The sequence below is a fragment of the Triticum urartu genome, chromosome 5, assembly GCF_003073215.2.
Source record: "Triticum urartu cultivar G1812 chromosome 5, Tu2.1, whole genome shotgun sequence".
In the NCBI taxonomy this organism is placed as follows: domain Eukaryota; kingdom Viridiplantae; phylum Streptophyta; class Magnoliopsida; order Poales; family Poaceae; genus Triticum; species Triticum urartu.
The window spans coordinates 518,683,978-518,696,110 of NC_053026.1; positions in this window are offsets into that span (position 1 = coordinate 518,683,978).

Here is a 12,133-nt window from a genome sequence, read left to right on the forward strand (position 1 = left end):
GGGTTACGACAAAAACTTGATGCACTTCGTGTACAAAATGGACAATCACTTTCGAAGTATCAAAGTTTCGAACCATAAGACATGAAAGCATTTCAAATGAACTCTGAAAAAGTTGAAAGTTGGGATGGTATCATAATTTCACCCACATAGCATTTGCTTATTGCGGGAGAAAGTCTTCACTTTTTCTTCGCTTGTGTCATTTGCTTATTGCGCCGTAACCATGGATAATCTTCATTTTTTATCAGGATGCTTGGGTCAGCCTTGACATTGAAGGGAGGAATTTCATGAAACTTTTCATAATCTTCAGACATGTCTGTCTTTCCGTCCACTCCCAGGATGTCCCTTTTTCCTGAAAGAACTATGTGGCGCTTTGGCTCATCGTATGATGTATTCGCTTCCTTATCTTTTCTTTTTCTCGGTTTGGTAGACATGTCCTTCATATAGATAACCTGTGCCACATCATTGGCTAGGACGAACGGTTCGTCAGTGTACCCAAGATTTTTCAGATCCAATGTTGTCATTCCGTACTGTGGGTCTACCTGTACCCTGCCGCCTAACAGATTGACCCATTTGCACTTAAACAAAGGGACCTTAAAATCAGGTCCGTAGTCAAGTTCCCATATCTCCACTATGTAACCATAATATGTGTCCTTTCCGCTCTCGGTTGCTGCATCAAAGCGGACACCGCTGTTTTGGTTGGTGCTCTTTTGATCTTGGGCAATCGTGTAAAATGTATTCCCATTTATCTCGTATCCTTTGTAAGTCAATAAAGTCAAAGATGGTCCCCTGGATAACAAGTACAACTCATCACAAACAGTGTTGTCACCTCTGAGACGTGTTTCCAACCAACTGCTGAAAGTCCTGATGTGTTCACATGTAATCCAGTCGTCGCACTGCTCCGGGTGTTTGGAGCGCAGACTGTTCTTGTGTTCATCGACATACGGGGTCACCAAGGTAGAGTTCTGTAGAACTGTGTAGTGTGCTTGAGACCAAGAATATCCGTCCCTGCATATTATTGAGTCTCTTCCCAGAGTGCCTTTTCCAGTCAGTCTCCCCTCATACCGCGATTTAGGGAGACCTATCTTGTTAAGGCCAGGAATGAAGTCAACACAAAACCCGATAACATCCTCTATTTGATGGCCCATGGAGATGCTTCCTTCTGGCCTAGCGCGGTTACGGACATATTTCTTTAGGACTCCCATGAACCTCTCAAAAGGGAACATATTGTGTAGAAATACGGGCCCCAGGATGACAATCTCGTCGACTAGATGAACTAGGACGTGCGTCATGATATTGAAGAAGGATGGTGGGAACACCAGCTCGAAACTGATAAGACATTGCGCCACATCACTCCTTAGCCTTGGTACGATTTCTGGATCGATCACCTTCTGAGAGATTGCATTGAGGAATGCACATAGCTTCACAATGGCTAATCGAATGTTTTCCGGTAGAAGCCCCCTCAATGCAACCGGAAGCAGTTGTGTCATAATCATGTGGCAGTCATGAGACTTTAGGTTCTGAAACTTTTTCTCTGGCATATTTATTATTCCCTTTATATTTGACGAGAAGCCAGTCGTGACCTTCATACTGAGCAGGCATTCAAAGAAGATTTCTTTCTCTTCTTTCGTAAGAGCGTAGCTGGCAGGACCTTTATACTGCTTCGGAGGCATGCCGTCTTTTTCGTGCAAACGTTGCAGGTCCTCTCATGCCTCGGGTGTATCTTTTGTCTTCCCATACACGCCCAAGAAGCCTAGCAGGTTCACGCAAAGGTTCTTCGTCACGTGCATCACGTCGATTGAGGAGCGGACCTCTAGGTCTTTCCAGTAGGGTTGGTCCCAAAATATAGATTTCTTCTTCCACATGGGTGCGTGTCCCTCAGCGTCATTCGGAACAGCTAGTCCACCGGGACCCTTTCCAAAGATTACGTAGTGTAAATCATTGACCATAGCAAGCACGTGAACACCGGTGCGCATGGCGGGCTTCTTCCGATGATCTGCCTCACCTTTGAAATGCTTGCCTTTCTTTCGACATTGATGGTTGGTCGGAAGAAATCGACGATGGCCCAGGTACACATTCTTCCTGCATTTGTCCAGCTATATACTTTCAGTATCATCTAAACAGTGCGTGCATGTGTGGTATCCTTTGTTTGTCTGTCCTGAAAGGTTACTGAGAGCGGGCCAATCGTTGATGGTCACGAACAGCAATGCCTTAAGGTTAAATTCCTCCTGTCTGTGCTCATCCCACGTACGTACACCGTTTCCATTCCACAGCTGTAAAAGTTCTTCAACTAATGGCCTTAGGTGCACATCAATTTCGTTGCCGGGTTGCTTAGGGCCTTGGATGAGAACTGGCATCATAATGAACTTCCGCTTCATGCACATCCAAGGAGGAAGGTTATACATACATAGAGTCACGGGCCAGGTGTTGTGATTGCTGCTCTGCTCCCCGAAAGGATTAATGCCATCCGCGCTTAAAGCAAACCATACATTCCTTGGGTCCTTTGCAAACTCATCCCAGTACTTTCTCTCGATTTTTCTCCACTGCGACCCGTCAGCGGGTGCTCTCAACTTCCCATCTTTCTTTCGGTTCTCACTGTGCCATCGCATCAACTTGGCATGCTCTTCGTTTCTGAACAGACGTTTCAACCGTGGTATTATAGGAGCATACCACATCACCTTCTCAGGAACCCTCTTCCTGAGGGGCTCGCCGTCAACATCACCAGGGTCATCTCGTCTGATCTTATACCGCAACGCACCGCATACTGGGCATGCGTTCAGATCCTTGTATGCACCGCGGTAGAGGATGCAGTCATTAGGGCATGCATGTATCTTCTCCACCTCCAATCCTAGAGGGCATACGACCTTCTTTGCTGCGTATGTACTGTCGGGCAATTCGTTATCGTTTGGAAGCTTCTTCTTCAATATTTTCAGTAGCTTCTCAAATCCTTTGTCAGCCACAGCATTCTCTGCCTTCCACTGCAGCAATTCCAGTACGGTACCGAGCTTTGTGTTGCCATCTTCGCAATTGGGGTATAACCCTTTTTTGTGATCCTCTAACATGCGATCGAGCTTCAGCTTCTCCTTTTGACTAATGCATTGCGTCCTTGCATCGACAATGACCCGGCGAAGATCATCATCATCGGGCACATCGTCTGGTTCCTCTTGATCTTCAGCAGCTTCACCCATGGCAGCATCATTGGGCACATCGTCTGGTTCCTCTTGATCTTCACCAGCTCCCCCCGTTGCAGCATCACCGTATTCAGGGGGCACATAGTTGTCATCGTACTCTTCTTCTTCGCCGTCTTCCATCATAACCCCTATTTCTCCGTGCCTCGTCCAAACATTATAGTGTGGCATGAAACCCTTGTAAAGCAGGTGGGAGTGAAGGATTTTCCGGTTAGAGTAAGACCTCGTATTCCCACATTCAGTGTATGGACAAACATAAAACCATTCTGCTTGTTTGCCTCAGCCGCATCGAGAAACTCATGCACGCCCTTAATGTACTCGCGGGTGTGTCTGTCACCGTACATCCATTGCCGGTTCATCTGCGTGCATTATATATAATTAAGTGTCCAAATTAATAGAAGTTCGTCATCACATTAAAACCAAAGTGCATACATAGTTCTCATCTAACAACATATAGCTCTCCAGAGCATCTAATTAATTAAACCATATATTGAAACTATGTAAAACATTTCAATGCGAAAACAAATGCGATCATAATCGCAACCAAGGTAACAATTGATCCAACGGCATAATGATACCAAGCCTCGGTATGAATGGCATATTTTCTAATCTTTCTAATCTTCAAGCGCATTGCATCCATCTTGATCTTGTGATCATCGACGACATCCGCAACATGCAACTCCAATATCATCTTCTCCTCCTCAATTTTTTTTATTTTTTCCTTCAACAAATTGTTTTCTTCTTCAACTAAATTTAACCTCTCGACAATAGGGTCGGTTGGCATTTCCGATTCACATACATCCTAGATAAATAAAATCTATGTCACGTTGGTCGGCATAATTTTCATAAACAATAAATGAACCAATAGTTATGAAGATAATATACATACCAAATCCGAATCATAGACAGGACGAGGGCCGACGGGGGCGGATACCAAAACCATCGCACTATATAAGATGCAATAATAAATGTAAGAAAATGATACAAGTATCTATCTAAACAGACAAGTAAGAATATTTTTCCTTTCAGAAAGAAGATAAGAACAAGAGGCTCACCACGGTGGTGTCGGTGATGAGATCAGCGCGGGTGATCGACGGCGGTGAAGACGGGGACGGGGCGTGACGGACCGCTAAATCTAGACAAATCTCGAGGAAAATGGAGCTTGGAGGTCGAGCTTCGAGAGGAGAAAGTTTAAGTAGTGTGGCTCGGGCATTCCATCGAACACCTCATGTGCATAGGAGGTGAGCTAGAGCACCACAAATCCCTCCCCTCGCTGGCCAGAGAAAAACAGAGCACTGGAGTGCTCTGCTCGCGGGCGAGGGTATATATAGGCACCTCATTGGTCCCGGTTTGTGGCAAGAACCGGGACTAAAGGGGAGCCTTTGGTCCCGGTTCAGGCCACCAATCGGGACCAATGGTGGTGGGCCAGGAGAGAGGCCCATTGGTCCCGGTTCGTCCCACCAACCGGGACCAAAAGGTCCAGACGAATCGGGACCAATGGCCCACGTGGCCCGGCCGGCCCCCTGGGCTCACGAACCGGGACCAATGCCCACATTAGTCCCGGTTCTACACTGAACCGGGACTAATGGGCTGAGCCGGCCTGGACCATAGCCCTGTTTTCTACTAGTGTTGGGAGCCTTGTGGTTAGGTGGAGCTTGTGGGTGGTGGGTGGTGGCAGTGATGTGGCCCTCCTGTCCTAGCATGAACTCCCCTCCTTCGGTATTGGATGCGTGCGGTGGCGATGTTCTGCTCAAGGCAAGCTTCCAGCATATTGTTGGGGATGCTTTGACCCTCCCTATGTGGCCATCTTCCGGCGACATCCACCCCATCTTGCGATGGTGTGGCGCCTTCGATCCAGGCGAGGAGGTAGTGGCCTTCTTCGAAGATGGTGTTTCAGATGTGCCGTGCCGGGGCCCGTAGGTGCATGGCGACGATATGCCCCGCTGGTGTTGGCCCTCTCTCCTTTGAACCAATGTGTTATTGATCTTGGTGCAACATCCTCGAAGGAGGACCTCGGCGTCTTCGGCTTTGCCCATAATTCATATTCTTCAGTTGCCGTAGCGTGTGAGGAGTAGTTTGGTGCTGTTCATCCTCTTTGTATCTTACCATTGTGTTGTTCTTTCCTTCCTTTGCCTGAGTGCGTATGCTTGTATCCTGGCCGATTGATGGCTTTGTTAAGTCAAAGCCGAGCTAGGCTCGAGCCCCATCTCGAGCTCGGCTGATGCCTTTTCTTTAAAAAAATATTGTTAAAAAATCTACCACACCTTATAAGACATAAATAAATTATGTATACTATAATGTGAAATCGGAAATCTTTTGTACTTCAAAAATGAAGTGTCCCATATGTCACAAGCTAGGAACAAGCAAAAGTAATTTTTCATAATTCTAATTTTCTATTTAGTCAAAATAAATGAAAATAAACTGAATTCCATCTACCATAATTCTTACCTTTTCTCGAGAGAAAAACAATCAATGATACACACCCAACGACATGAGTGTGTATCAGTCAACAGAATCTTCATGCAAGAAACAAAAACATTATAGGCAAACTTTTTTTGAGGGGAACATTATAGGCATACTAGAAGTCTAATTAACCAAGCTCTCGAACGTGGCTAAGTTCCATTAATACAGAGACCAAAATTCATGCCAAAGGGGTGTGCTTGCAGAACTCAATGCCCCTACACAAAATAACAAAAAGAACTATAATCTGTCATCAGCTTAATAGGTGAACTATTATGTTTGAATTATAGTATTACACTCGAGTCTCAAATGAACAATATTCAATTAAATCATTTTCCATAATGAATATACCATAATACTTGCCTTGATTGCTTACTGAGAATAACAAATATATCTAAAATCTAAATCACTCGACATGATTATAATAGCACGCACCGTCACCTTGCCAAAATCCCAAGATCATATATAATGTGTAATAGTGCAACCATGTACAACTTAATAAGTTCGCGAATACTGTCATAATATTCATTGGACAAATTCCATCCTCACATGGATTTAAAACTAGATGCATGCATATAGCATGATCATACATTTACTTCGGAGAAAATGAGATTCCTTTCTTGAACATGTTCCGCTCCACTATGCACATATAATGCAATTTTTGTGCACTAGCCGGTTTTTGATTAATGGGATGCTTCTCCAAAAATTTGAATTTAAGAATGTTTCATCTCAAGGAGACCAACGACAAACTGAAATCTTGAGACATAAGAAATCGAAGACACATAACTTTCATGGTGAATCAGAAGTACAAATAATCTAGCTTTAATACCAATTGTAAGAACAACTGTGATGCAGAAACTTATATCCAGGATTGTTTTGCACAACGTTGATTCAACCATTTGATCTCTTTTGTATACGTACCTGATGTCCCTCTAATCCTTGTAAGAACAACAAAATCATCAACGAATAACTCGACAAATTATATGAAACCTCTGGAGTCTTCGATGTTGACGTTGCCCGTGATAGAGACGTTTCTCTCATCTCTTCCTCCTTTTAGTGTTCCCTCAGTGATCATAGAACTATGCTATTATGTGTATGTGCATGTCCATAATATACGAGCACCAGTTCTCATATGCATTCTCTCATTTCTAAACACAGACGCATCCACAAGCCTTCTTTCATAGATCCCGCAAGTCTTCATGATGTTCGTTGATGGCCTAATGAATAACTCATCACTACTTTTATAGTCACATAAGAGGCGTCTCCTTCATTGCCTACATATCCCTTAAATGGTCGCGTCCCTTGGAACAGATGCCTTGTTAAGCAATTAACACTTGCTAATTAACTCTTGATGCAAGTCTCTTATACACTCATATACATCACTTTTATAATATTTTGAAGGGAAATGAGAGGGCATTTAAATCCAAAATACTAAATCTTTTATATCTAGTAATCATCACGCTAGCTTTTTAGTATTAATCTAGATGTTTTAATATTAAAATTATTTCTACAAGTTATATGGGCTACTAAATATCCAAAATATTCTTAACCACAATACACATATAGTAGATCCAATGCATTACTAATAGGTGTCAATTGTCATTGATGATTATTTTTTAAAATCCATTAGACCCAAGAGATTGGACCCATGATTGTGAAATCGGAATCAAATTCCTGATATTAGGGCATTTGCCTGCAGCCTGACATTTCTCAGGAAGTGATAGCGTGCTATTTTTTTTCATTGTTGGTTTCTACGGAATGACTAGATAACCCAGTGATCAAGTTATAGTTCAGAATTGTGTTTTGAACATTGCATCATGTGATTTTGATTTATATAGCGACAAATACCAATTCTCTCCCATGCTTCTTTGCTCCTTAGCAGCCAGCGTCCCTCCTTAACCACAAGATAAAACATCATAGAAAAAAGTCCATTTTACTATCCTGAATAAAGTTGGTGGTTCATATTACCCCCTCATCTATTTCTCTGTTTTTTCACCCTCTAAACAAACCCATACCGGATGAAAGAACCCCTTGGGTGGTTTGTCTCCACTTGCTGCTGATGTGACATTGGTCAATGGTGGTTTTGACCTCCGGGTGGACCTCCCTTGTCAGGTGCGGCTGAGATTGACAGGTGGGGCCTAGAGGAGGCGAGGCCTACCTGGTAGGTCTGTCTCCTTCCTCCGTCGCTCGCCCGCGGGACAGAGAGGAGCTCAGGCGCTCGTCTCGGCGGCACAGGCCACCCCCGGCGTAGCTACGACCACCAGAGTGACCCCCGCGATGTGGTGCATCCTCCCATCCCGTTCGTGAAGTCTGGGAACAATAGGAGCCACAACGGCATCGGGCAAGGCAGTCGGCAGCATCGGCTGATGATGGGCATGGCACCAGCAGCAGAGGCCAAGGGGGGAATGGGGAGATGGCTGGACGGCAGGGACGGCGGGGCATCAGAGCAGGCCGACACTCCGACAGCGGGCCAGAGGAGCTGGCCGGCGCTCCCGCAACGGGGCACGAGCCGAGGCACGTGAGCACGGCGCACTCGGCATCCTGTGGGAAAGAAGGAAGGAGCAGGGGAACCGGACGCAGGGGCGGTGCCCCTTTGCCGGTGGTGGCTGGGGCTACCGTGATTGGGTGTTGCTGTGGGATCTGGCGGATGGGTGCGGTCCTGTTCCTCCTGGCGGCGCCGACATAGGAAACGGGAGGAGGAAGAGGATGGGCTTGGTGGTGTGCAGGCCTTGGGCCCCACTGGTCAAATACCGCCGTTGACCATGTCCACGTCAGCAACCAGTCGGGCCAAACCAGCCAAGGATTATTTTTGACCGGGTTGGGATTGTTGAGGGGGGTAAGGGAATGGAAATAAAGATTAGGGGGTAATGTGAACCACCAAGTTTCTTCAGGGTAGTAAAATGGACTTTATTCAATCATCATATTTCTTCCCAGCCCTCATCCATCTCCATTATCGTCATTTTGCCTCTTGGTCTAGCATTGTCATCGCTTTAAAAGCCTACCATCTTGCCTTACCATCGCCTGTCAACTTCAGCGCATATGAAATGGTACACGTGCTGCGAGAGATTATGGCCTATTGTATGTCTGATTGACAAATGAAACGGTTCTCAGCTACAGCAAGAGATGTGAAAGAAGCATGTACTGTAGTGTTAATGTTTGTTCTTATACTTGGACCACAACAGAGATAAAGCATGACAATGGTTTTGCTGTTATTGAAGGTGATAAATTCAGAATTTTCTCCCCACAGCACAAGGGATGCTAAGAAAATGGTACCTTGTTGATCAGCCCATCATCAATCATTGAGTCACTGATACTCTTCAACAGCTCGAACACCACACCCCGACTCCACTGATGCTGATTACATGAACAGCAACAAGTTCACAAAGTAAGGCAATGTCTAGTTTTCTGTGCTTTTGAAATTCTGATCCGCATATAATTCTTTTGAACTATCTACATTCAGTAAATTCATGTGCCATTAATCTATATCACATAAGATTTTATTTTAGATGCACCGCATGAAAAAAGATCATTAGTGGCATATTCAAGCTTCCAAGATGGAGTTAGTACAAAAATCTCCTGCCTCCCGAACAAGACTAACCGAGAATCTCAACTTTATTTCCCTACGACAAGTCTTGCATGCGCCTGTATATCAATTCTGTCAATCCCCACACTGATAATCCCACTTCCTTGCTCGGTCAAATGCCTTTCACTTATTTGGGATTGTGACTTGGTACCAGTTGTCCTTCAGGGCATGATTGTGATAGATTTAAACAGCGATTGAATTCATGTTCCGGGCTCTTGTCTTATGGACAAAGATTTGTATATGCAAATTGTGCCCTTTGGGGTCCATGCCCACCTTTTTCATGTGCTCCCATTAAGCTTCATAAAAATATGATGCAACACAAGCAATTTCATTAGCTGCATGGAGCGGTTTTTTTGGCCAAAATATAAAGTCGGTTTGGGGATTATAAATCTGTAGTTCAGAATGATGCTCTATTGCTGAATATTCATAATTTTTTTAAACAAAGAGGATCCTCCCTGGGTTAAGTTAATTTGGTATTCTAGATCTCAATAATACCGTGCACGCCTAAATGACGTATTTCCTTCTTTCGGAAGATAATTGAATGCCTAAGGATGGTCTATGGCAAGGTTAACTCCGACTATGTACTGCTTTGCCCTCAACCCAGGTATTTCAGGGTTCGACGCCTTACATGTTGAGCACTAAAATATCTCTAGCTTTATTAACAGGTTTATGTAGAACTGAAGTAGTCATGAAACAGGATTGAGGTTCATGCAAGACAGGAGCTAAGTAATCATATTTCTTTCTGAGCTCTTCACTTCAGCTAGCCACTGCAAACTCATGTTTCAATGCATGCAGGCTTAAACTACGGAAAAGTAGGTGCCTCAAAACAAAATGTTTTTGCCCGGCTGCTTTTGATGGACATGTTGAACACACGAGATATGATGCGAGAGTATGTGACGATGAAGACATTGACACTTAAAATCTAGTCTAGTTGTGTGTGCTCTCACAATTCTCAAGAGACAGGGTATTACCTTTTTATGAGTGACTTTGCTCAGAAATGCTCGAGAATTGCAACAGTGGCCAAACCCTAGAAATTCCATGTCCGACTCCTTTAACAAGACAAAGTCAGCTTTTTCAGGGATGCTAATTAATATCTGCCCATATTAATTTCATTCTCGCCCTCTACCTCTACTATACTGCTGCCTTTACAATGTTATATGATATAATATTTTCAAACTACGAATCCGGTATGCATCTTGCCCCGGCAGGCTGTTGGCCAAAAATCAAGCTAGCAAACACCTTTTTTCTGCAGCGTACTGAGTATTTGGATCGGGGAGGCCCGATGTACTCGAATCTGAATCAACAAGTGAAAGACCAAATTACACTTCTAAATTGAGGGGGGGGGGGGGGGGGGTGTAATGAAGCAGACCTCTTTTTATATTTCTAGAACCTTTTCATGTGGATGCATGTTGAGCCATCTCAATGTGGCTATTATCTTATATATGTTAACGTTGGTGTTGGACTTCCATAGATGGCTACAATTTTTTTGGGTTAATTATCCTTTTTCCCTCAGTGGTGTCCATGTACTCAGTTTTCCCCTCAGATGCGAATTGTGCTCAGTTTTGCCCCTAGTCCATGCGCACCGACTAGTTTCGTGAACTTTGCCGTCTCCGTCAGGTCAACCTTTTGACTCGGCCCTTACAGGTGGGACCAGGTGGCAGAGACGCCCAATTCTATTCAGACCATTGCACGCGTGGCTTGTGGGACCCAGCAGAGAGTCGTTGAGCAGAGAGCCGTTGCGGGTGTGCTATATAAGCGGGCGACAGACAGCGGCGGTGACCACGGCGACAGAGAGCATGGCGGTGACCACTGCGAGAGAGAGAGAGAGAGAGAGAGAGAGAGGACGGTGGGAAGCTAGCTGTGGAGGGCGCGGCGGCGTTGAGATCCCCTTTAGGGCTGCGCTGGTTACCGTTAGGACAGATGGAAAGATTTTGACATGGGTAGGGATGGAAGGTATACATAGTGAGACCGTGAATGTTTGCACACGCGTGAGAGTGGTTTTCCTTTGTTTTGCACTGAAATTTTGGAGGGTTGGAAACATATGTTTGCACTACCACATGATTTTAGTTAGAGTGGCACTTGGTTTAGGGTTAGAGTGGCACTTGGTTTAGGATTTAAAAGGAATAAATTTGCATGTTAGTTCATGACTTAGTTTTTTTTGAATGAAAGAGAGGGCTTCTCACCCTCCCTCCGATTTTCATTAATGAAAACCACAAGTTCTCGAACTTCATGACTTGGTTTGGGGAACAAATGATATATTTGGGCACGAATATTTTTTAACACACATAATAACTTGGACCCATAAGTTCACGGGCACGACACGACACGACACGGCACGCACGACATAGAAAAGGAAGAAAATAAAAACGATAAAACTAAAACATGACGAGCTTGACTCCGGGGCTCGCACCCCTTCTTGAACATATTCATGTTGACCTCCTTCTGCCACCTTGACCGCGCGCCCCTTCAACACTGTCTTCAACTTCACACCTCCTCCTCATCGTCCTAGGGAAGGGAGTGCATCTGGCCTGGAGTGGGGAAGATGCTCTCGTAGTTGGTGTAGATGTTGTACACCGTGAAGAAGATGGCCTCACAGCCGCACCAAAAGACTTGGCCGAGGAGCTCGCGCGCGTCAAATGGGTTGGTGAAGCTGACCGTGAGCAATAGGAGGATGCCGCCGCGGTCACGAACCTCGTTGAGGGTGAACATCCTAGGCGAGCCCCGTGGGATGTGGGCATAGCCGGCTCTGAGGAAGGCGCGGGTGAGTTCGACGGACCCCCTCCACCTTGAAGTGGCCCACACACAGAGCTCCCTCTCCACGAGCACGCCCGGTGGGTAGCGCAACTCCGCCATGACAGACGGACGATTGAAGGTCGGCCCGTTGAACTGCATCTTCACTTGGTCG